The following is a 27047-nucleotide window of genomic DNA, read 5'->3' as shown; positions in this document are numbered from 1 at the left end:
CGCCTCCTCTCCGCCCTGGAGGGCAGCGCTTCCCTGTCCCCCGGGCCCTCTCCCCTTCCCACCTCGCCCTCCGCTGACTCTCTTCGGTGCTCCCAGGGTGTGCACCCCGAGCTTGGGCGCGTTCCCTCCCGGTTCCAGTTTCTGCTCCATCGTATATGTTGTCCCTTCCCTCCTGCCAGCCGCCCCCGGCCGGGTTCAAGTACTCCAGAGTCCCGGAGCCCTGCCCCGGCCCGCTTCCCGGTCCCATCCCCCCTTTGTGCCTTGACCCCGGGCACCGCGGCCTCTTCGCCCCGGAGGCCCCTGCGGGAGCGCGGGCACTGGGCTGGGGAGCAGATTGGGCACCTGGTGGGTGACGGGAGCGTTGCGGAAACTCCCTCTTTGTTGCCAATGTAACAGGAGGAAGAGGTGCCGAATTTAGTTTTTCTGTGGGCACTGGCTGGATGTTGTCGCCGAGGGCTCGGATGCAGAGATTTCGCCCAGCTCCTACCCTGCCCCCATCCAAATTTCGGCAGCCTCCTTCCCTCTTTGCGATCCGAGCCCTTAACCTGGGTGGAAATGTTTATAGACAACTGTCTAAGGATCAAACGTAATGGAACTTGACTGCTGGCCACTAATAACTGAGAGGACCTGTTTGTAAATTACCTAATTTACTGGATTAGTGAGTGTATTTACAAATACGATAAAAAGCCATCAGGAATACTGCATCAAACTGAGTGCTGGTGGTGTATGAAAAATAGGCTCTAACAACGCCTGCGGTGTCATCGCCACAGTTTCGTTAGCGTAGAATTTGACTGTGGTCTGCGATCTGTTTGTTTTGAGGGGGAGAAAGGGGCTCTTGTTTTTAGGAATAAAGGCTGGTTGTTTTGGGTGAAGAAAAATGCTAGTTTGGGGGGAACATTCCTCCAGAGATCTAGCATCTGTGATAATGCCAGAAGTGTTTTGCTGCTGCTCACCGACTATATATAACTCAGTTTTAAATAACCTGCATACTTGTTCTGAAAATCCAAGATCTGTTAGAAAATGACTAGCATTGCAGATGAATGGAGGGCCTTTATGTTTTGTGAGATCTCCCTCCTGTCTGTCCAGTTCTTAGCCTCGCTGGTTTACTTAGTTAAATATTCCTATTCAGTTGGAATCTCAAGGAAAAACTGCATGTGGTGGTTTAGGCAACAGGGGCTTGATCTAGGTTTTCCTGTTAACATATAAAGGTGCAGAATTACACTCACCTTTCAGTTGGTTCTGAATCTAGGGGGAGGGATCTACTTGGGTGCTGTTCATCTAATATTTAGTTAAGTCTCATTTTCACCAGAAAGATATATTTCATATTTACCTTTCAGAATTGGGTTACTTTTTACATCTTGTTTTGGTGGTGAAATGCCTTTAAGATAGGAAAGTATCGATAGTTTATGGATGGCTTCTCCAGTGCGTGAATAATTAAATTTGGGAGGGATGGATGCCACAGCAGAGCTCTGCTTTAATAACAGGTAGTGTCTGAAAAAAGCATTTGTCTGTCTCCTGCTTTTCACAATGCTGTCACATATGTTTTCTTTGCTTTTTTTCTTCCTCTCCTATCCAGTTTCCTTCATACCATGTTCCACAGACAAGACCCTTGTCATGCACCCAAGGGGTGCCTTTTTATTTATTTATTTTTTGTCGTGGATTCCTATAACCAATCAGCAGCTGTCACATGCCTTTGAGTTCAGCTTTAGGGACTTGTACTCAGTGGAGCATTGAAGAGTAGGCTTTCTGCCAAAGGGCTGGTCATCTTTTTTTTTTTTTTTTTCTTATTTGAGATTTTAGGCATTGTTCATTTGTGAAGTGTTACTGTCTGCTGGCATTTTAAAGCCCCTTTCCCTAGCATCACCAGTTTTAGATACTATTGTATCTATCTGTGTGGTATAGAAACAAAAGAGGGAGTAACTTTAAATCTTTCTAGATGCATACCTTGTGGTCCTGTGGAGCCTGCCTTGGGGGCCTCAAATGTCTTTTCAGTCAGTATGTGTTTCACAGCCGTGTCTCCTGGATTTTAAGCTGCTTGAGTATAGCGACCCCTTTTGTTTCCCTCATCTTTGTATATACTACAATGCCTCACTGCACCTTGTACATAATAATTGATCAGTAATAGTCACTGAATAAAATCAATGCTGTTTAGAACATTTGGCTGGCAAGTGACATTGAATGTGAATCTACTGTTTCCTTTCCGTAGACTGTTAGGTGAATCTCACTAAGTCATCCTCTTTGAAACCCAAACTGGAACTGCTTTGAGTTAACATTTACCTGCCTTTCCCACATCACTTCCTATTCTATCCATCGTACCATCAGCTTGCAAAGTTGAGTAGGTTTTTTCCCCTTCTCCTGATGCCTGGCTCAATGTGTCTATGTTAGGTGGAGTGGGGGCTGTCACACGTTAAAAGAGCTTGTCTGTAAACTCTAATGAGAACCTGCATCACAACATACTTCAAGGAAATCTGCAGTCCAGCCTGGCTTTTCCCAGCAGTGTCGGCAGCAAATATAAAGCCTGGCAGGTTTTATCAATGTAAATAAACTAGGGAGTCACTTTTGGAATAAAATATATTTTCACTTAAAGTCTCTTGCTGTGTTGTAGACTTCTAAACTTTTATCTTTTGTAACCTGTCCTGGTGTTAATTTCATTTTCTTGGCAGTGTCTGGATATCATAATTTCCCATCAAAATAATTATCCTGCTTTAGGATTTAGATGAGGGAAAAGTGTCATTCCCTGCTAGTATTTCATTGTGAAGGAGGAGTTACTGGCAAAGCAATTTGTGCTGTATCAGGTATGTACATGTAAGAATCTCAGAATGAGCATCTAGTGAGGCAGGTCTTAAAGAACTCTTAATTATGTTGTTTTTTTTTTAATTAGTGACCATTATAAGTTATTTACTGATATTAGTAATTGCTCAAAACAAGCCAATACATGAGAGCCTTTGCCTAAAGTCTTTTTGAAGGGAACATAAAAGTAATAGTCTTGAGTTACTTTTTACAGCACTAATCCTTCCTAAGACTCTTAAAATTTATTCCCATCCCTCCATAATTCGTGTGTTCTGTTATAACCCGGCATAATTTCTATTCTTGTAATGTTAAACTTCAAAGTTCACTTGTAAATCTTCAGATTTATTAAATGTTCTTTTCCATCGACAAACCAGTTTAAATTCAGGAAGCTCCTGAAAGATTACTTAGCAAATTGCCGTAAGTCTTTGTCGTTAATGGCTAGATCATTATTTCTCACAGTGGTGCTTTGGAGGCCAGGAGATTTTGCAAGTGCCCTGGAGTTCTGTGTCCTTCAGTTGTAACCTTAGAAATTGTGAAAGGGATTGAGGAGAGTCTTTGTGGTTGAACAAACTGCCCTCTTTTGTGTCTGATTTTAGGAGACTTGTCCACTGTTGTGTTCCATGGTCTTCTATTGCGAGCTGGCTGAGTAGCTGTGTTTCCCTAGTTTTCATAGTTTGTTTTGAGAGTCATGAAAAACAATCAGAATACTGGCTAGCATTTGAGTCCATGAACTGTGCCATCACAGAATTTTAATGATACCATAGTCTATATCTGCTTTGTGTTATTTGAAGTTGAGTGGTAAAAATGAAATTTGAAGAATGTAGTGGGAACTACCCACAGGGACTAAGTTGTTCAATTAAAATGTGACCTGCAAAGTAAACTTGCCATCAATAGCTGCAGTAAAAAGTCATGGCATGAAAATGGTTGTTATTTCTTCTGCAAACTATGCTGTTGGTGTAGATGAGCCACTCTTCAAAATATGTAAATCAAAAGTTAATGTCCAAATTGGCTGGAAAGTAATGTAGAAATGTCAGTACACTTTGTATAGCAGTTTTTACAGTCATTTTCATATTTTAATCTACATTAAATCTGATTTTCCTTCCATTTTACATTTGAATATTGGAGGTTAAGAAACTTGGCTGAGGTTACAGAGCTGCTTAGATGCAAACTTCAGCTCAGGTCTTCTGAATCTGCACTCTGTGCTTCTCTTTTGATGTTCACATGTGTGGTTCCTAAATATATTTTTTTAAAGATTTATCAATTTATTTGAAATAAGAGTGACACAAGGACAAGGGGGGGGGGGGGAGAGAAGGAAAGAAAGAAAGATCTTTAATCTGTTACTTCACTTCCCATAGGCCTGCAACAGCTCAGCTGTGTCACACAGAAGCCAGGAGCCTGTAACTCCATCAGGGTATCCCATATGGGTGGCAGGAACCCAAGTGCTTGGGCCATGAGCCCAAGAAGCTTGATCAGGAGCAGAGTAGGAGGGTCTTGAATTGGCCCTCCAATATGGGATGGGAGGCTCCTAAGCAGTGGCTTAACCTGCTGTACCACAGTACTCCCACCCCTACCCTCCTGCCCCACAATCTTAAATTAGCTCACTTTCTTTAGAAAAGGTCCATTCAATAAAATATTGGCATTAAATTATTACTGAGTTAAATTTTATGCCACAGTTTTCTTACCGTTACCATCTTATGTCTTGGGAAGATAATGGATAATTGGTTAACAGCATTTTTCGATGCTACAGCCCCCTGCTCCCAAACTACCAAGGAAGAAATATTTACAGTTTTGTAATGCAGGCTTGAATTTGGGGGAGTTTAGGGGATATTAGAGATAAACCTGTTCTATTATATCACTTTTCTGTTGATCCAGACTAGAGTTTAGAAACATAGTCATCTGCGGTCAGAGAGAGATGTTCCGAAGGAGGCAGGAACAGAAAAATATTTAGTCTGTTACCTCTTGCTCTTACTGTTAATTCCTAATTTCTCAGTTTCCTTCTTAACCGTGGCTGCACACTGGGATATCTTGGAGAGGTTTGTATTAACTGATGCCTAGGTCCCACTCCCAGAGGCTCTGATCTAGTTGGCTCAGGGTGCTGTCTGGGTTTCACATTTTTTGAAGTTCCCACGGTGATTATCATGTGCCATCAAAACTGAGAACCCCCATTCCTTACACTTCCTCTAGGTAATTTTATCTCCTGTGGTTTCAGTTACAGTCTGTATGCTACCAGTTCCCAGACTGATTTACTGAATGGAAACAAACCTTGTCCTACCTCTGATCCTTATATCCAATTGATTGCTTAGCACTGACGCTAGAATATCAGGTAGACAGCTCAGTTGTGCATGTCAAAAACTGAAAACTCAAAATTTGTAAACATACCCACATCTTTTCAAGTGTCTCTGGCTCAATGAAGGATAACCAGCATCCTGTGGAAACTCGAAACCTGATTCATTTAGGGAACTTGCCTTTCATTCTTCAAACAGAGTCACCAACTCTTGCCTCTTTACCTTCTTAACTGTACTGCCAGCGCTCTGGTCCAAGCCTGTGTCATCTCCAGCCAGTACCTTGGTTACAGATCTCCCTGTATTCATTCATGCTGCCTTCTCATCTTCCTCCCGTACCACAGTGTTAGTGATCTTTGAAAAATCCGAACCTGATTGTGTCCTCCTCCTACTCAAAATCCTTCAGTGGTTTCTGATTGCTCTTAGCACAAAGACTAGCGTTCTCCAAGCCTGACCAGTGAGACCCTGTGTGGGCTGGTCTCTGTCTCTCCACAGCGTCACCTTGTGCCATACTTCCCTTTACTCTTCGTGCTTCAGCCTGGCAGGTTCTTCAGCAGTCTTGTGCCTTTCTCTTTTAGGGCTTTTGCAAATGCTATTCATTTATCTAGGAAGCTTTTACTTTTCTCCCTTGTTTGGTTACTTTAAGTTTCAACCTAAAAGTCACTTCCTTAGAAAAGCTTCTCTTATCCTTCAAACAGAGCCATATCGCCTTATTAGTTTCTCAGAGTCGTATGTGGAGCACTTAAGCAGTAAGCAAATAATTATCTGGTTAATGTCTGGGGCAGAAGTTGGCAAGCCACAGCCCATGGGCCAGATCAGACTTACTACCTACCCATTTTTGCATAGATTGTAAGCTCAGGGTGATATTTCTATCCTCAAATGGTTAACATAAATCAAAAGAATATTATTTCATGAGAAACTTATTTAATAAATTTTATTGAGGATTATATGAAATGAATTTCATCATCTACAAATAAAGTTTTTTGGGGACCTAGCCATATTCATTCATTTACCTATTTATTGTCTGTTTCTCTGTTTACACTCTAGTAGCAGAGCTGAGTAGTCATGATAGAGCCCTTATGTGCTGCAGGCTTCAGTGGTTACTCTGGGGCTCTACAGAGACTGTTTACTGACTTCTCTACACTGAGTTGATGTGGAGAGGGACCATGTCTCCTTTGTTCATTGCTATTAATTCTCTGTGCTTTGCTAGTAAGTACTCATGAAATATTTGAATTAACACATATTTTCCTTCCATGGATGGGTGTGGATGAACATTTACCTTAGCAACATTTTTTTAAAATTTAATGCAATAAAATTTTTAAAGGACAAATTCTTCTTTAGGAGAAGATTCTGAACAGCATTTTCAGCTTTGCTGAAGAAGGTAAACATCTTAGGTGTGAAACAAGAATACTTAAAGAGGTATACATTACCAGATCAAGGTGGGCGGGAAAGGGCTAGTCCACTCCCAGAGTGGGCTAGTTGGACTTACAGTGCTGGTGTTTTTATTATAGCTGGCGTAGCAGAGGAGACTTTATGAGTAGAGTTATAAAGAAAAAGTGTTTGAGCTGGTGAAAAACTTCAGTCATTAATGAGTTAGGCATTGTTATCTCCACTGTGGGAATTCAGTCTGTGAAGGTAGTTAAAGCTTTTGATACAGTAATATTTCTTCCCTTTAAGTACTTTTTGTTTTCTCATTTTTGGAGAGATATAGCATAGCATGCTTTTCCAATTTTGAATTTGTGCATTGTATCAAATTCGGTAAATTTTTAAGAAGTTATTTTTAAAGGACATTTGCATTTTCCATATATTTTAATATTCTCAGTTGGGGGAGGGATCAGTTTTGTTCCCCTTGCTGGACACCTTTCTAATTTCATAATAGTTGTATAATAGGATTAACTTAATTGGTAAATTGCTGGAATTTATTTCTTGTGTAAATATTACACCTTTTAGCTGTTCTGTGTAACATCTCACAACCATATATTTGGACATTTATTTAGTAGGGAAGCTCTTAAAAGTAATTGTTGTTTCAATTTCTAAGGTTTCTGGCATGCTGAAAATTGTTTAATGGGAGTGTTTTATTTCTGGATACATTTCTGTAATGTAAAATGAAGAAAGCATCAAGAAGATGGAAAAATTGGAGAAAGGGTGATTAAGATGTTTAAGTAGCAGTGAAAGTATTAAAGTTTGCTTTATTTTGTTCGTTGTGATAATAGGATGATGATGATGATCTTGTAAGATTCTTCATTATGAGCCACTTAGAATGTTTCAACTATAGGGGAAAAAATCCTTCTTATACCCAAATAGCTAAAACGTTAAGGAAAATTAATTATCTTTTGTTAAGTGAAACAGTAGAGTGACTTCCAGGTTGTTAGTTCAGTGATTTGATGATGCTGGAAGGGACCTAAGTTCTGTCTTTGTTTCTCTTTTGTCATTTTAAGGAAGGTGTCTTTTTCTCACTTTACTCCCAAAGCCCAAGATGGCTGTGGCCCTTCTGACCATCTTCTACTGAACTGACGCTCTTCAGTGGTTTGCTTTTAATAGGAAGTGGAGAGGCTTACTCATCCCTTTACAAGGGCCAGGAATAAGGAGGCAAAGGACCCTGTAATTTGTTTCACTAACCAGGATCTCCCTCTGAGTCACTTAGCGGGTGGGGCAACATGAGAACAAAAGTAGGACTTTGCCAGCAAGGCAGAAGGGGGGAGGATGGTGACTGTGTTGGCAGCCAATAATATCTGCTACATAGTTTTGCTGTTTTCTTCTGCCTGTAAAATCACACTTCCACAGTGTTTCTTAACGTTCTGTTTATAGCTCCGTTATAAACTTCTCACGGTTCCTTGTTGGAAGTCACACAGTTATCTTTTTCTCCTCCAGTGAGACTGCTCTGGCCACTGTTACAGCCCCTGTCTTCCTCCCTTGAGCACCCCCCACTGCCTGTTCCCCAGTCTGAGCCAAGGTAGGCTTTGGAAGAGGAGTGGTTGTTGTTGGAGTACTGGTTGAGTTACTAATTAGTGTTCCCACAAGCAGTGGTCACTGAGAACACTGGGGTTAATAGAACTCTCCTCCTTTAGATCCCATTTCCTTTACTACCTCTTTGGAATTCTCACTTCCGTCTGTTTATTATTCAGTGTTTCTTTTTTTTTCTTTAAGATTTATGTATTTATTTTGAAAGAATGACAGAGAGAAAGGGAGAGACACAGAGATAGATCTTCTGTCTGCTTGTTCACTCCCAATGGCCAGTGATAGGTCAGACCCAAGCCAGGAGCCTGGTGGCTCATTCGGGTCTCCCACGCAGGGCCATCTTCCACTGCTTTTCCCAGGCACACTAGCAGGGAGCTGGATTGGAAGTGAAGCAGCTGGGACTCGAACCAGCGCCTGTATGGGATACAGGCGGCATGGACGGCGGCTTTACCCACTGTGATACCACGCCGGCATCTCACTGTTTCTTTTTACTTTTCTCCTCTTCCCTAAAATTTTTGTTTTCCTTCCAATTCTTCCAACCCCCTGATAAACCTAAGGAGCTATCATTCTCAATCGGATCTATGAGAATAAGGGGCAGAGAGAATACCTCATTTTCTTTTTTTTTTTTCTTGTGCAGCATTCATTGACACTATAATTTAGAATATTGCTGTGTTAAAAAGAGCTTTTAAAGTATACATCTCTGCACTAAATAATTTACAGAAAGGAAAATACTAAACTAATGTGTAAATATGTTTAAGCTTGCTAATCAAATTAAAGCAGAGTTCTCCTTGCCCCCCCCCATTAAGTTTATTTTTGTTTTTTGTTTATTTACAGGGAGCTCCCATCCACTGGTTCACTCCCTAAATACACACAATGGTCCGGGCTGAGCTGGGGCCAACTCCAGGAGTCAGGCACTCCATCTGGGTGTCTTAGGTGGATGGTGGGAACCCAAGTACTTGGGCCATCATCCGCTGTCTCTCAGGTGCATTAGCAGGATGCTGGATTGGAAGTGAGCCAAGCCTTGATCCTAGGCACCCTCATATGGGATGTGGGCATTCCAGGTCCTTCAGTTTCTTCAGCTATAAACCAGAAATAATTATAAAACATTTCTCATAGGCTTATAGCAGAATGTAGGGCCTATGAAATTTTCTCAGAAATTATGATATTAATGTAAACTAAATTTCTCAAAGTGCTGTGTTTCAGTTTTGGAAAAGGGACTCTGATTTCCAAGTATTTTGAACACTTTTTTTTTTTTTTTTTTTGACAGAGTTAGAGAGACAGGTCTTCCTTCTGTTGGTTCACCCTCCCAAATGGCCGCTACAGCTGGCACGCTGCACCGATCCAAAGCCAGGAGCCAGGTGCTTCTCCTGGTCTCCCATGCGGGTGCAAGGCCCAAGCACTTGGGCCATCCTCCACTGCCTTCCCGGGCCACAGCAGAGAGCTGGACTGGAAGAGGAGCAACCAGGACAGAACCGGCGCCCCAGCCGGAACTAGAACCTGGAGTACCGGCGCCGCAGGCGGAGGATTAGCCTAGTGAGCCGCGGCGCCTGCCATCCAAATATTTTGAATTACACCCATAAGATGAGTACCAAGAAGTGAAGTAAGCCGCAGTAACCGAGAGGCTATTTTGAGTGATTAGGATGTCAGAGAAAGGGGAAACCAAGAAAGGGTGGGATAGTTGGTCAGTGCCCTTCCTGAAAATGGCTGTGGATCTGCCCTGGAAGACAGATCTAGGAGGAAGCTGGGCTAAAGAAGCGGGCATCCAGGTGGAAAGAAACAGTGTGATCCCAGGAAGGAAGCAGACAGTGCCTTGCTGCCTGGCAGTCAGTGTGGAAAGGAGACCTGACCAGAGAAGAGAGGAAATGTTAAGTGAACAGAAACAGGCGGCCACAGAGAGGTTTTCAGAGTGGGCTAAGGTAGATTAATTTGACAGCATGCCTGTACCTGAGTGAGGGGAATGGAAGGCAGAGGCGACCCAGGAAGCTGTTCAGTGACTCAGACTAAACAGTGTAAACAGGAAACAGAAAAAAGACATTATGAGGTTGAAATAGAACAGACTTGGGACCAGAATTGTGGTGCAGTGAGCTAACCTGCTGCCTGCAAAGCAAGCATCCTGAATTGGAGTGCCATTTTGAGTCCCAGCTGCTCTGCTTCCATTCCAGCTCCTTGCTAGTTTATGTGGGAAGGCAGTGGAAGATGACCTAAGTACTTCAGCCCCTACCACCCACATGGAAGACCCAGATGGAGTTCTAAGCTCCTGGTTTTGGCCAGAGGGGCCATTGAGGCTATTTGGGGGGTGTAAATCAGCAGATGGAACCTTGCTCTCGCTCTCGCTCGCTCTCTCTCTCTCTTTTCCCCCTTAAGTAAATTAAATCTTTTTTTCTAAATAAAAGAAAAAATAGACTTTTTTTTTTTAAAAGATTTTATTTATTTGAAAGAATTACAGAGAGAGGTAGAGACGGAGACAGAGAGAGAGAGAGAGAGAGAGAGAGAGAAAGGGAGATCTTCCATCTGCTGGTTAACTGAGAGAGAGACCCAGATGGCCATAATGGCTGGAGCTGAGCTGTTCTGAAGCCAGGAGCTAGGAGCTACTTCCAGGTGTCCCACATGGGTGCAGAGGTTAAGGATTTAGGCCATCCTCCACTGCTTTCTCAGGTGCATTAGCAGGGAGCTGGATCGGAAGTGGAGCTGCCAGGACTCATAGGACCCTGGCATTGCAGGCCAGGACTTTAAACCTGCTGCGGCACAGCACTGGCCCCGAGAAATAGACTTTCCTTACTTAATCTGGACATGTGGCATGAAGGAGAGGGATAAAACAAGCTCTGGATGCCATACGTTGGGAGAAGGGTGTGGGAGTTGACATGGGTTTTGTTTGGACTGAGGTGAGGGGATACTGACATTAATAACTCCATGTAGTGTTCTCCATAGGCAGTTGAGGACCTATAACTAGATTTCAGAAAATGCCGTAAGTCATGAACAGAGAAGAAATGCTTTCATTATGATTGGTCTCCAAGGGGAAGTAGAGAACACTGACTATAAGGACGTGCAGGGAAGAGAGAGAAGTAGTCATTTCTGAGACTTTACCATGTGGCCAGCTCTGGGCTGAGTGCTTTCCATATGTTTCTCATTCTTGCGACTCTGAGATGGATACTGGTGTTTGCCCCATTTTACAGATGAAAACCTGAAGCTCAGAACAGTTAGGTGGCTTGTGCCCGATTGCCCATGTAGTTGAAGCCTGGGAGTGTTTCCAAGCCTTTGTATTTCTGCATTGCCTACCCTCTGCTGTGCTGAGAACTGCTACGTTTTGGAGGTATATTGATTATACCTTAGGTATCATTTTTTGTCATTTAAATTCACTGACTATATGTGCTGTTTATGTTCCCTTTAAAGTGTCTGTGTGGATTGGTTTCAAGTCAGTGCGCCTTAAATTAGAGGTCATGTTATGACAATTTAGAGCCAAATTCAATGTAATTTAAACTTAAGACTTTAGGGACCAGTGGTGACCATGCATTCCTCTTGGGCCCTCTTGCATGTTTTTCCAGGAACTTAAGGCTGTCTTGGCAATACGTTCACTAAATGTCCAGTTGTGTCATGTCCTTATAATTCACTGGTTCTTGAAAATTCTGGTTTCAATAAGACATGTATATGTTCAGTCAGTCTTTGGAGACTTTGCCTCTGGAAGGGTTAATATAATTGATGCTAATGTTATTTAATATTGAGTTTCAATGAGGCTCTGGAGAGTAGTAAGACAAGAAGGGCTGAAGGAGGTGGCAACAATGAAGTTAACTCCTAGCACAGATGATTAGAATGCACATTAGGGTAGAATTACAGAGGCAGAGATTCTTCCCGCCAGGGCAAAAACTGGCATTTTTTTCCACTAAACTTGACTTTAAAAACTCAGCACATTTAAAAGAGTGTTTTCCCTTGCTAGGCCCTGAAATTTTCTCAAGTATATTTTGCATGTTATTTTGTATTTTTATATTAATTCTGAAAACATTGTATTGAAATATATCAGTTTTAAAGTCTAGCATATTAAATGTATTTTGAAACCAGCTATACTTTTCATCTAGAAAAGCATTTTAGAATATGCTACTGATGATTGAAGCAGATTTCAGTTATGGCATTTTGGAAATAATACTTTAATAAGACACTTCATTTTATTTGAGAAATATATTTGATCAATGTTTCTCTTGAGTGAGTAACAAGCAGATGGAGCAGAGAGCCTTCTGGGTGAGAAAGGACCTGCTACTTAACCAGGCTCTGTGCTTTGGCAACTTGTGCTTTGCCTGCTGTCCTGTTCAAAGATATAAATGTTTTCTATGTCGTATTACCGTAATCTGGAGCTTCCCCAAGTAGTGCTCCCAAAACACCAGGACTGGCAAAGTGGACCTCCAGAAAAGGGTTCTGAAAAGCTTGGGAAGTCCTTGCTCAGCTCATACTACCCCTTAACCACTGCCTTTTTCTTTTGAAAAGTCACAGTGCACATTGATTTAAGGGATCACTTCCATACCCACCCTCAAAAAAGTAGTTTCAATTTTATTAACAGACCTTTATTAGATTTAACTCTTCTTCACACGTTTTTGTTCATTAGATCAGGAACTACTTTCCTGCAGAGTACACTTTAAGAAACACTACTTGAAATGTTTCTCAATTCCATTCTCCTAAGCGACAACAGAAATGAGTGCAGGGAAAACAGAAGCACCATGGAGTCTGTTGGATCTGGTAACTCCTCAGTAGCATGCACCCAGCGGATTTCAGACCAAATTTCAGCCCATCACACACATTAACATGTTCCTCTTTAAAATACTGACCAAATGTTGTAAATACACTTGAAGTCAGTCAAGTGTATGACAGTTTCAAGCCTTTCATGTGCATCATGCTTTCTCAGATTAGTGATTTGAGATCTCCAAGGGAAATAAATTAGGGAAGCTGCTAATAAGCCCACTGGCCAATAGCAAGAGAGGGAACCAGCCACCTGTCCTTGTGGATTTTTTGAAATCTGCTGTAGACATGCTAAGGGTAACTATAGTTATGGAATCCAGAGATGGAACCTGCTGATCAAATGGTGACTGCCATTTGAGAAAGATAGATCCTCAATAAATGTTTGTTGATCAAACGTGGAGAGAGGATGGAATATCTGGAGACTAAAAATTTATTTTATGATGGTAATGATACTTGTCAGGATTACTATTAAAGCAAATAATGTGTATAACTTGTCAACAGAAGGGAATGGGAATGAACCTGAAAATGCAGGCTAGCAATTATTCTGTGTTTAAGTTAATTCTGGTAGGCTTCTGAACCCAGAGTATGGTGATGTCTTGGTAAAGGACAGGAATACGAGCCAGCCAAGAAAAAAAAAAAAAAAAATCCTGGGCTCTGAGCCTCACCAAAACCTAAGTATGCCATTGGTCAAAAGATTTATGATTGAGGACTCTCTTCCCTTCTGCCACTCCTCTCTTTCCCTACCCTGAACATACCCCTTGTTCCTGGCCCACAGTCCAGGGGAGCATCCTGGAAGGTCTGGTCAATCTTTTCTATGTTTGCCTTGGAGCAGAATGGGTAGAACTACAGATCCAGAATATTGGTTTAATAAAAAGAAAATTCCAGGTTGGTCAAATGCTTTATTTAGGTCAGTCCAACATTTATTGACTTGTGTGCTGCTCAGGCTGTTAAATATGGAGTACAACAAAGAATGAAGCTTTCTCTCTAAAAATACGAGGTATAGGGTGGATGTTTGTCGTAGTAGTAAAGACACTAGGTAGGATGCCCACATCCCATATTGGAATGCCTGGATTCAATTCCCAGCTCTAACTCCCTACTCCAGCTTCCTGCTAATGCACACCTTGGTTGGCAGCTCAGATAGAATCCCTGCCACCAACGTTGGAAACCTGAATTGAGTTCCAGGTTCTTGGCTTCAGCCCAGCAGAGGCCTGTCCTGGACATCTGGGGAGTGAACCAACTGATAAGAGCTTACTCTCTCTCAGTTCTCAATTAAAAAAAAAGTTTAGAGGTCTAAGGGGTGCTGTGGCTTTGTCAGGATGCCAGAGCACAGCAGATTCTGATTTTTCTGGCTCACACGTGTAGAGCACTGATAATTTCTTGGTGGATTCTAAACTAATTTTCAAAAACTAAGAGTTAGAAATACAAAAGTGCCCTAAAGGAGCATAGACATTATTTCTAAGTGTGATTTGTATCTTTGCTTAACTGGTAAGGATGGAGTTCAGTAAGCTTTAAGGTGAATTTATCGTACTCAAATCTGTAAGCATGGCAGTATTTTATTATACAGAGTGAAAGGTAAAAATAGTGTCCTTAAGTAGAAAATAACAAAGCTTTAGAGAACTGAAGACACGTCAAACTGACACTGACTCTTAAGGCACTCCCATAGAAAAGAAAGTACCACAGTACTTTCTAAATTTTTTTTAAAAATTTATTTATTTATTTGAAAGGCAGAGTTACAGAGACGCAGAGCGAGAGAGAGAGAGAGAGAGAGAGAGATCTTCCATCCACTGGCTCACTCACTCCCCAAATGGTTGCAACAGCTGGATGTAGGCCAATCTGAAGCCAAGAGCCAGGAGCTTATTCCGGGTCTCCCACGCAGGTGCAGGGGCCTAAGCACTTGGGCCATCTTGTATTGCTTTCCCAGGCCAAGGCAGAGAACTGGATCAGAAGTGGAGCAGCCGGGTCTCCAACCAGCATCCATATGGGATGCTGGCAGTACAAGCAGCAGGCAGCTTTACCTGCTATGCCACAGTGCCAGCCCCATACCACAGTACTTTTTAACATTTTAGTTTTCATGTTGAAATGACTAAACTAATGTGAATTTTGTTCTTTGATAGAGCAAAGTTGTAGAAACTTTATTTAGAGCACATCAAAAGTATGAGGGATCTTTAAGAACTTAATGGAAAATTTATTATGAAAAAACTATGCATGAATTTCAAAAAATTTTTTGCATCAAAATAAAAACTTAAATTTTTTGAAAAAAAATTTATTTTCAGTTTTCATTTGAAAGGCAGAGAGACAGAGACTCCAAGTGATCTTCCATTCACTGATTCATTTACCAAATGCCGGCAATGCTAGGGTCAGAAGCCAGGAGCCTAGACCATGGATGCCAGGAACACAAGTACTTGAATATCATCTGCTGTTTCCCATGGTGGACATTAGCAGGTTCTGTAGCAGTGTAGCCAGGACTTGAACCAGGCACCCTATTGTGGGATCTAGGCATTCTAAGCAGCTACTTAACCACTCCACCAAATGCCCACCTCTAAAATAAACTTTTAATTCCAGTTTTCTATAAACGTATTGAAGTACCCTTATATTCTTTTGTTATTGACTAATCTTTGGGTAACTATTTAAATGCTCTTAAGTGTTTTAGATCGCTGCTTTGTCACCCTTCTAGGAAACCCAAGTGCTCTTGTCATGATCACAACAACGTCTCAGACCCAACTGGATATGGTGACCTGCTTAAGGTTGCATGGTCACCAAACCACAGGGTCCAGAAATACTCACTCCTTCAGTTTGTTTCCTACTGCTATGTCAGGCCACTTTCTTATTTGTCTTCCAGCTTTCTCGCACTCAGACATCCATTTTCTCTGCTACACTTGTAGTATTTATCTCATCTGCTTCCAAAAATATTTTGGTGATTTGTAGTCGAATGTAAAAACATTTAAGACTAAAATGAAACATCAGAAACTGAAAAGAGTTGGAGGTGGGGTTAAAGGAAGCAGTAGTACAGTTGTACTGAGTGCTGAGCTTCACCTACAAGTGTTTCAAGTTCTATTTGGGAATGGCATTAATTTCAAAGGAACTGATTACATGACTTGCACAACCAGAAGGAACTTAAGGAAGGTGGTGGTGTCACCCACTAAGTTGCAGGCTCTGCTTAAACATCTCAGCAACATAACTGACTGCTTCCTAAGTCAGCTCATTCTACTTTCAGGCAGTTGTTAGAAATTTCCTTTTTCACAGCTGAGCTCTGCATGTACATGACAAAAAAACTTTAAAAAAATTTATGGTAGGGGAAGGCATTTGATCTCGCGTGGGACACCTGTGTCCCATATTAGAGTGCCTGGATCAGGTCCTGCCTCTGTTTATTTTCCCAGCTTTCTGCTAATACACAGCCTGGGAGGCAGCAGGTGATGGCCCAAGTACTTGGGCCCCTGTGACTCATGTAGGAGACCTGGATTGAGTTCTGGGCTCCTGGCTTCTGTCTGGCCCAGACCTGGCTGATGCAGGCATCTCTTATCAGTCTTTGTCTTTGAAATAAAAGATGGAAAAAAAAATTCATGAAAAAATGGAATTAAAAGAGAATGTGCATTCTCCATGACCCTGTATTTTCTTGGTCCTGATTCTATACCCATTTGCCAGAAAGAATAAAAAACTGAAATTGGTCTTTAGTGTGTGCTAAGTTGTGTGCATGTGTGTTATGACATAAACACCCTTAATTTACATAACCACTCGTTAGTATCATGCTTCCAGATCCTTTGCTGTTCTAGGCTCCCCCTTTTTTCCCTCTTTTGATTTTTAAATTTGTTTATCAAAGCTATACATGCATGTATTTTAAAGAGTTAAGCATTTCTAGCGGACCTGTTATTTAAAACAAAAGCACTTCCCCTCCCCCATTTTCTGCTGCCCTGAGGCTATCACTTATAGATATTTGAGTTACTTTTTTGCTTAAATTCTTGCATCTCTAATATGCTTATATTCCTACTTCCTCATTCTTTTATTTTTGACACTGCTTTTGGTCCCAACTGTCTTCCAGCACCATCCTTTGCCCTTACCTCCAAGCACATACCTTAGGTCACCCAAATCCTTCTGCTGTAGATAGAATGTAATTTTATTTAGATCCCTGTTCGGTCTTTATATCATGACTAAGTAAATACTCTTCACAGCTGAGGCATGTAGTATTTCATCATTTGTTGCCCCTGGAGATAATAGTTGTCTTGTTCTGCTGTTTACCTAGCTTGCTACATGATTATAAACATAGTGACTTCTGAACTCTCATCTAGTTGTATGATTGTTCTTTGAGTAGGCTCACATCAGATATTCTTTTTATTTAAGATTTATTTTTTATTTCTCTGAGAGGCAGAGTTATGGGGTAAGGAGGGAGGGAGAGACAGATATCTTCCACCCGCTGCTTGACCACCTCAAACAGCCACAATGGCAGAGGCTGGTCCAGGCTGAAGCCAGGAGCCTGGAACTCCATCCAGTTCTCTCACATGGTTAATTTTTTTGATTTCTAATTATTTGGATCCTATGGTTTTTTTTTTTTTTTTAATTTATTTGACAGATAGAGTTAGACAGTGTGAGAGAGAGACAGAGAGAAAGGTCTTCCTTCCTTTGGTTCACCCCCCAAAATGGCCACTACCGGCGCTGTGCAGATCCGAAGCCAGGAGCCAGGTGCTTCCTCCTGGTCTCCCATGCGGTGCAGGGCCCAAGCACTTGGGCCATCCTCCACTGCCTTCCCGGGCCACAGCAGAGAGCTGGACTGGAAGAGGAGCAACCAGGTGTAGAACTCGGTGCCCATATGGGCGGAGGATTAGCTAAGTGAGCCATGGCGCCGGCCCCATGGATCCTATATATTTTTTAAGTCCTAGCTGCTGCTCTTTTGATTTGGGTCCCTGCTAGTGCACCTGAGAAAGTAGCAAAAGATGGCCCAAGTACTTGAACCCCTGCCACCTATGCATGAGACTAGGATGGAGTTCCTGGCTCTTAGCTTCAGCCTGACCCAGCCCCTGCATTTGCCTCCATTTGGAGAGTGAACCAGTGAGTGAAAGATCTCTCTATGTCTTTTCTTCCTCCCTCTCTCCCTCTCTCCCTTCCTCCTCCTCCTCCTTTCTTCTTCTTCTTCTTCTTCTTTTTTTTTTTTTTTTTTTTTTTTAAGATTTATTTATTTATTTGAGAGGCAGAGATAGAGAGAGAGAGGTCTTTCATCCATTGGTTCTATTTCCCAGATAGCTGCAACAGCTGGAGCTTTGCCAGTTCGGAGCCAGGAGCTTCTTTCGGGTCTCCCACGAGGGTGCAGTGGCCCAAGGGCATGTGCCATCTTCTACTGCTCTCCCAGGCCACAGCAGAGAGCTGGATCAGAAGTGGGGCAGCCCATATAGGATGCCGGAACTGCAGGCAGCGGCTTTACCTGCCACGCCACAGTGCTGGCCCCTCTCCTGTCTTTCTGTCTCTTCCTCTCTCTGAAACTCCGCCTTTCAAATAAATAAATCAGTCGAAAAAGAAATAAAAAAAACTATTTGCGAGATAGACACACACAAAGAGAGAGAGAGAGAGAGAGAGAGAGAGAGAGAGAGAGAGATTGAGATTGAGATTCTATGTGCAAAACCAGGCCAAACTGGGAAGTGATTCCAGCTTCCTGCTGATTCGCAGGCTGGAGGCAGGAGGTGATGGCTCAAATAGTTTGGTTCCTGCCGCCTATTGAGGGGAGGGGGGACTCTGATATGAGCTGAAGGTGTCTTAACTGCTAGGGTAAATGCCTGACCCTGAAATATCTTTCCAATCATTTACTCATTTTTAATAGGATTGTTTAATTTCTTATGTGTTTAATTCCTTATGTGTTCTGGATACAAGTCTTTTGTCACTTGAGTGCCTTGCAAGTATTTTTTTCTCAAATGTGTTTATCTTTAATAGTGTCTTTCAAAGAGCAAGCATTTTTAATTTGGATGAAGTTTACTTTATTATCAGTTTTTTTCATTTTTCAGTTTACTTTTGTAGTTATAGCTAAGAACTGTTTTCCTGGTATAAAAGGTTCTCTCATGTTCTCTTTGAATATTTTACCGTTTTGCATTTAATACTTAATTCTGCAATCCATTTTGAATTTTTTTATGGGTTTTAAGGTAAAGATTGAAAGGTGTTTTTGGGGTAAGGGGGGGTTCTTGCATGCGATAGCCTATTCAATACCGTTTGTTAAAAGAGACTACTTTTTCCATTGGATTGCTTGTTCCTTTTTCAGTTATCAGCATTTATGAGTGGGTCTGTTTCTGAAATTTCTATTGTGTTTCATTGATCTCTTTGTTTTTCCTAACACAAATATCAAGTGGTCTTGATTATTAAAGCTTTACAGCATGGGTGGGGACCCTTTTTTCTGCCAAGGGCCATTTGGATATTTACAACATCATTTGCTGGCCATATAAAGTTATTAACTTGAAAATTAGCTGCTATAGATTTATTGAATTTCAAGTTCTGCCTGCTGTTGCCTTGGCAGGGCCAGACCAAATGATTTTGTGGGCCTTATATGGCCCACGGGCCAAACATTCCCCAGCCCTTCTGTATGGTATTGAAACCAGGTAATGTGAGCCCTTTAACTGTTGTCTTTTTTTCAAGGTTGTTTTGGCTATCTTAGTTCCTTTACCTTTCCTTATATTTTACAATCTATCTGTCTGTTGATTTAGGCCTTTTTTTATTTCTTTCATGAGCATTTTTGCCATGATGTCTTGGTTTACTCTCTTTATTGTAGAGTACTTCTTGTAGTAACTTCCTGAGAAAGGATAACTGAGATAAATTCCATGACACTTTGCATGTCTTTAATCTTATTTCTTACATGATTAATGTTTGTGTGGGTGTTCCCTTAGAATTTTAAGTGTTACTCTGTTGTCTTCTAGCTTCTAAGGTGACTGTTGAAGTCTTCCATTCTGATTCTTTGTATTAAACTTATTTTATTCCCTCTAAGATCTTTCAGAATCTTCTTGGAACCGTGTTCTGACCCCTTCAGTGATGTGCCTTGTGCCACTCTCTATGCTGGACCCTGTGGGCTTTTTCAGTCTAGAAATATGTGCCTTGCAGTTGGGAAAATTTTTCCCTGAATTCTTTCTTTAATTTGTTCCCATCTATTCCCCCCTGTTCTTTAATTTTCTCATCTTTCATTTTTGAACTACTTGTCTTTATTCCATACCACAATGGATTTCCTTAATGCATCTCTCAGGATTTCTATTGTATTTTTATTGCTGCTGTGATGTCTTGGTTTTCTGGAGTACTTTTTGTTCTCTGCAGTATTCTTTTTATTGTTTTTGTTTTTATGTTGTATCTTCTTATTTCTCTGTATAGATGTGTGTGTTTGTTTTAAGTTTACTATTCTGCATTTAGGTCATCTTTTTCTTCCAAGTTATTTTCTGTTTATCTCTGCCATTCACCTTTAGGATTTCTTAAATATCTGTTGATCGTTAAGGATCTCATGATCCGGAAGGTTATTTGAGAACACTGTGCTATTTGGGAGTGAGATTTTGACCCAAAGAGTGGTTAGGCTGTTAGGCCTGTTTCCTTGGGAAACCTCAAGTGTCAGTATCATTTTGTCTTTTCTCCTGGGTTGGCCAGATATCCCCAAGAAGTCTTTTCTCATCTCCTAGAGGGTTTTAGTCTGGCTACCAGAGTTCTAGGACCCACTTGGGGAAGAGAATTTAAGGTGCAGGTTGGTCTCAGTGTTGAATATGCAAACTTTTATTTAATCCTCCAGCTGGCTGTGTGGTACTCCCATGTGCCCAGGTGCACAGAGGGTCTACTTGCTCTTGAGAGCATTTCAATGAGTCCTTGTGTTGTTACCATATTATTGTCTGCAGTTCCAGAGATATACCACTTTGGAGTCTGGAGGATTGTTTCATGACATAAATTGGTTTGCTCCCCATCTTTTCTGACTGTTGATTCAAGGTTCACTTTTTGAGTCTCCTAGGTCAATTTTTAAATTCTTTTTGTATCATTTTAGTGGATTTATGGAAGGAGATAGCATTCAATGCTCTGTTGAGTTAGTCAGCATTTACTCTAAGTACTGTCTGTACAAATCTCTCAGCAGCATGAATGCTACTTTGTCTTCTTTAAGTGTAGTTGGTGCACAGAAAGTAACTCACTGAAGTACATACAGGCAGACAATCCTTTCTTTTGGATTCTTGATGTTGCTTAAGATTGAAATAGAGTTTCGACAACTCCACTTATATTACCTTGTAGTCCCTCAAAAGCCCTAAGTCCACTTTTTTTCCTGTGTTGGTGTTTCTTGTAATGTAGGATTTTAAAAACATATGTATAAAACTTGACCTTTCCCCAGATAATTTAAAGCTGTTTTTTTTTTTTCCTGTATTCAACATTGTAGACTGTCATGAGCTTTTGGAATTTTGATTTTATTATCCAGTATATTTGCTATTCCTTTCTTAGTTCTTTTTATTATCTGATAATTTGGTCAGCGAATCATTCTTGTCTTCATATTTATTTGGGTGAAGGGCTTATTGATTGTGGTATTCAGTGTAGAGTAGTTTGGCTAGCATATTACTTTGGGCAGTACCCCTGTTCCCCAGTATCAGTTAACATTTGCCTTTAGTATTATTATTTTATTTATTATTAAAATCTTTAAAAAAAATTTTTTTTTCAAGATCTCTCGTTAGGTGCCATTCACTTTAGTTAGTCATCTCTTTTCTGAAGACCATTCTAGTAATTCCAATATACTTGACCTTTATTTTAGTTTATTTTCTCCTATCTTATTCCCAAAGCTATTAGGTGAGATCAACAGATTTTAGTTTTTATGTATATTATATTATATGTTTCCCAATCTCCATTCTGCTCCATTTAAAAAAAGGGACATGTCAGTAGCGCTCTTCTTTTCTTTTCTTTTTTTTTTTTAAACAGGCAGAGTGGATAGAGAGAGAGAGAGAGAGAGAAAGGTCTTCCTTTTTGCCATTGGTTCACCCTCCAATGGCCGCTGCGGCCGGCGCATCTCGCTGATCCAAAGCCAGGAGCCAGGTGCTTCTCCTGGTCTCCCATGCGGGTGCAGGGCCCAAGCACTTGGGCCATCCTCCGCTGCCTTCCCGGCCCATAGCAGAGAGCTGGCCTGGAAGAGGGGCAACCGGGACAGAATCCGGCGCCCCAACCAGGACTAGAACCTGGTGTGCCGGCGCCGCAAGGCAGAGGATTAGCCTAGTGAGCCGAGGCGCCAGCTTTTTTTTTTTTTTTTTTTTTTTTAAACAAGTACCGCTCTTCTAAGAGCTCAAACCCTCCCTCCACCATTCTATCAAAGATTTTTACCCAGGATTGAAATTACATTCAGTTGCAAAGTTCCGTGGCATTCACTTTCTTCCCTTTGATAAATAGGGCTGTTGAATGTTTCTTTCTTTATTGCATTGCTCTGGTTCTCTTCCATCTCTGGAATGATGAGGACAACAGCTCAGCAGTCTCATTTACACACTGCCAGGGTGTGAACTCTTTCCTGGGAGACAGGACTGGCCACGTCTTATCTCTCTGTGCTCTTACTATACTCCACTGATACAGGGTAGAAGACACTTGGTGAAGTTTCAGTAAGCTTGTTTATTTGAAACAGCTTAGGGTTCTTTCTATATTCCCTCACATGTTCACCTACTAGAGCTCAGTGCATAAAGGCCATTCTTTGAATCTCATCTCGCTAACTTTTGCTGATATCTATAAGGTTGTACTTGCTTATGTGTGTTAAAGTGTCACTGTAGATTGAAAAAAATTTTTTCTAAGTGTCTGCTAGTGTTCCAAATATTATGCTGTGCATTTTAGATGTAGCAACGAAACAGATAGTTACTGTCTCGTGGTGCTCACCACCCAGTGGGAGGGAGAGGATTGATGAATGTTAATGGTACGTGACCACTGGTCAGGCACCTGTTATATTGATATTGGAGTTCACATACATGATGTCACTTTTTTCAGAAGTTTTTTCCTAAGACTGTCTCTGGTCTTTCTTTGCATAACGTATCTGACATGTGTCAACTTTGCTGCCACCGCCCCGCTGTACTATGGCACAGGTCAGCACTGCCTTGTGCACCGATGTCCTTTCTTCACCCGGCAGCTTGAGTGATCACACAGTAAACTCAAACCCTGCGTCCTTCTCCCTCCACTGGTTTCCATCACACTTGAATATAACATCTATACTTCCTCTCTATCTCATTCTGGCCCTGCCTGCCTCCTTACCTGCACCCTACATTTATTATGTTCTGGCTGAGTTCACTGTTTTCAAAACCTGTCTAGAGACTTCCTGTTTCAGGGCTTTCCTGTTTGTCTGACTCTGCCTTCAGATCTGTCCTGCTTGCTTCCTCAGTTCTGCAGTAGCCATTCTCTCCCACATGTCCTTTTCTCTTCTGTACTTGTATGTATTTTTCTTTAAGCTGATCATCCCTAAAATTATTTAAACATTTTTTTATTGGCTGTTTCACGCCTTGAACTCATAAGCACAAGGATTTTGTCTGTTCTGTTGACTATCCCCAGTGTTAGAACAGTACCTGGTACCTAGAAGATGGTTAGTCAATGTTGGTTGAATGAATGATGAATAATATATTTCAGTTTATGTGGCTTCTCTCTACCCTCACCCTACCCTACCCTACCCCCCATTTTTAGATCAAAGCTATTTGGAAGAGACAGGCCAGTTCCTGGGCAAAGGATTCTTCCAGAGTTAATTAGATTCCCTTTGCTACAGTTAAGTGCTTTAATCTCTATAGCGCCTTAAAACTGTACAAATAAATTCTATTCTTTGATACCATCTGTGTAACCAGTGGTTAACTTTTCACTTGTTTTTTTTATTCCTGTTGTAGTAACAGATAAAAGGACCAACTGTGGCTCTAAGTCCTTCGGTTTTTATAATTCCTAGACATATTTCTCAAATTTCTGCTGCTGGTTTCCTTGTTATCCCATAATCTCGACAGGCTTTCTCTAACCTCTCAGATTCCTCCTGTCAGATCTTTATAGGCCTGTTAATTTTCTTTGCAGCATGGGATGGTGATTTTCTAGTATATTCTGACAAATCCTTAGTCTCATATTTATCTTATAGCTCTTAAAGATTTTCATTCCGTTCCTTATTCCACTCTTCCCTTGTATGTTGTTGTCTTTAATCACCATCTTTAATGCCAGCTGGGCATGGGAAAGGCTTAATGAAGGAAAAGGAATGGAATTTGGTCTTGAAGTATGAAAAACAACTTCGGTGGGACACAGGTAAAGGAACTGTAGCCTGCAGGAATGGTATGATCAAAAGCATAGAAGCGAGAAATGCATTATGTGTTTGGCAAAAGAGGTTAGGGGTGACTGGAGTGTGTGTTCATCTGTAGTATGAGATCTGACAAGAAAGGTGGGTTGTGGCCTTAAATGCTAAGCTCAGGATTATAGAATGTGTGTGTCTGTGTGTATGTGTATGATTTTATCCATTTATTTGAGAGGCAGAGCCACAGACAGAGAGAGGGAGAGACAAAGAGAAAGGTCCTCCATCCCCTGGTTCACTTCCCAAATGGCCAGAATGGCCAGAGCTGGGCTAATTCGAAGCCAGGAGCCAGGAGCTCCTGTTTGGTCTCTCACGCAAGTACAGGGGCCCAAGCACTTGGACCATCCTCCACTGCCTTCCCAGGCCATCAGCAGGTAGCTGATCAGAAGAGGAACATCCAGGACACAAACCGGCGCCCATCTGGGATGCCAGCACTGCAGGCAAAGTCCTAGCCTACTACTCCTCAGCTGGCCCCATTTTTGAAAAGATTTATTTATTTATTTGAAAGAGTAACAGAGAAGGAGAGGCAGAGGCAGAGACAGAGAGAGATCTTCGATTTATTGGTTCATGCTCCAAATGGCTGCAATGGCCAGGGCTGTGCATGCCAAAAGCAGGAGCCAGGAGCTTCATCCAGGACTCCCATGTGGGTGCAGGGACTCAAGGTCTTGGGCCATCCTTTGCTGTTTTCCCAGGCACATTAGTAAGGTTCTGAGTCAGAAATGGAGCAGCCAGGACTCAAACTGGTGCCTGTATGGGATGCAGGTGCTGCAGGCCCCATAGTAATGTTTTAAAATTTCTAGCATAGGAATGAATTTTGTCCTGTTGTATGTATCAGTTGAAAGTGAAGGATTGGACTATTTTAATTTTCTCCTCATCTTCAGCAGCCTCTATTAGAGTAGCTTGTAAATAATAGGTGTTGGGGGCATAACAGGATAAGCTGTTGCCTGTGACACCAGAATCCCATATGGGTGTCAGTTCAAGGACTGATTGCTCTGCTTCTGATCCAGCTCCCTGCTAATCTGCCTGGGAAATGCAGCAGAAGATCGCTTAAGTCCCCGAGCCCCTCCACCCATGAGAGAGACTCACATAAAGCTCCTGGCTTCTGTCTTTGGCCAGGCCCATCTCTGGCCATTGCAGCCACTTGGGGAGTGAGCCAGCAGATGGAAGACCTCCCTCTGTCTCTCTCTCTCTAACTCTACCTTTCCACGAAATAAACAAATCTTTAAAAAAAAATAGTAGGTGTTCAGTGTTGAGTTGAATTCTGATAACATGGTTTAATTTTCCTAAGAATCTATATGGGTACACTTTCCCTATTGGATTAAAGAAGGAAATATGTATTTTTTTGTTATATACATTATATATTTCTTTAGATATTCATTTTTTGTCTCCTGTGTATTTCCCACAACACTTTTCCCATTTATAACACATGAACACCACAACACACACTGCTGGAATCAAGGAGAGGTCTGGGGCATGTGAGGGGCCTTCAAGCATTCATGACAAATGTGTCTTATGAAAAAAACTTCATGGATTTCAATTTTTTTGCATTAAAATAAAATGGAATCTTTTAACTCTATTTTGCCATTTTGAAGTAGCCTTGTATTTAACTTCCTTTTTATTATCACTGAGTCTATTCTTTAATAGGACAATTAATAGTTTTATAATCTCTGTGTAGGGCTTTGCAAGGACATGTTCAAACCCTCCTTCTAATCTGAGAACTGCCTGTGTCCTCAGTGAAGAATATCTAGTCACCATTAAGAACAACCTTATGGAGTAGCTATATTTCCAGTTTATAGACAAGAAAACTAACAAAGGTTGAAGATCTAAGGTTATTCAGTTACTAAGCAAATGAGCTAGGCTTAGAATGAGGACCTTATATTATTTTCTTTCATCTATTTTTTTGGTATCTCCAATTCTACTTAAAGTCGATGAATGGCCTATTGGCCAGTTGAAAAAAAATGCAATTTGTGCAGCATTGGCTAGTACATACGTAAAGGAGGGCTTCTTCACCTTCTTCACCTGCTGAGGGATACAAGTGAATGCAAAACTGCTAGCCTTTCTTGTGACACATGTATGAAATGTAATAAAAAGAAAAATCAATATTATTTTGTACCATATTAAATATAATGTTAAAATATTTTCATCTGACATGTTTAGTTTTCTTTCCTGTGTATTCAACAATGACATTGTAATTTTCAGTTGGCATCAGCTGTTGCTGTTAATCGATGATTTTGATTAGGGTAAGGTTTAATTTTGGCTTAGATAGAAGCTACTAAAATTTATTTCCAGAATATACAGTGTTGACGAATTAGAGGGGAAGTGGGTGTTTGTTACTGTCAGTGGAGTTAATGTAGCTATGGACTATATTTAGCTTTTATTAGTGCTTATACTCTATGTTTTTTCCTGTTTTGTTTTTCCAGTTCTGATTGAACAGATGCCCACTGATTTGAAAAATCCTTATGCATACTGAAGTTTTTGGAATCATACCATTTCATGGTGGATGATTTGTGTAAAATTGCAACTGAGTGAATTTCATTCAGGCGGTGGGGATCTCAAAGAGATGAGTCCATTGCTAGCAGATGTTAGGTTCTGAGGATATGATCTGATTTTGTTTACTGCAGTCACAGAGCAGTGATACTTCAAACCATTGTATGTGTGCATCTCATAGTTCAAGAGCCAGGTTGCCATTGGTCTCAAATGGCTGTTTCTGTTTTTTTCCTCAATGGTGTATGTGTCTTGTTTTGTTCTTAGTAATTAATGATAAATAGTTTTCCTGGATCTGATGTTCTTTGGAAATCAAACAGCATTTTTCAGTTGGAAGGAAACCTCAGCCCTGTTGTCTTCTCTTGCCTTTGATCCATACCCATGCTGTCGCATGTTCTCTAAGCTATTATTTGTGCATGCAAATATGTTTTATGGTGCTTAAAGACAGGGTAGAGTACTGATATTGATGCTAGAGATAAAAAATAGTCACCAAAGCTAATAAAAAGACAACAAAGGCTATCTTCATCAGTAAAGTTTGCATATGCTCATTATAGCAAACTCTT

At 41.1% G+C, this 27047-nt stretch overlaps 1 protein-coding gene across 3 annotated transcripts in view; it reads left to right on the top strand.

The window, feature by feature from the left end:
- The window catches only part of SLC44A1 (solute carrier family 44 member 1), a 223322-nt gene that overhangs the window by 370 nt on the left and 195905 nt on the right, over positions 1-27047 (top strand). The gene's annotated exons all lie outside the window — the stretch shown is intronic.

This window comes from Lepus europaeus, chromosome 12 (genome assembly GCF_033115175.1).
Source record: "Lepus europaeus isolate LE1 chromosome 12, mLepTim1.pri, whole genome shotgun sequence".
Classification (NCBI taxonomy): domain Eukaryota; kingdom Metazoa; phylum Chordata; class Mammalia; order Lagomorpha; family Leporidae; genus Lepus; species Lepus europaeus.
The sequence above is the reverse complement of the archived record's forward strand: the minus strand, read 5'-3'. Positions and strand labels throughout refer to the sequence as shown.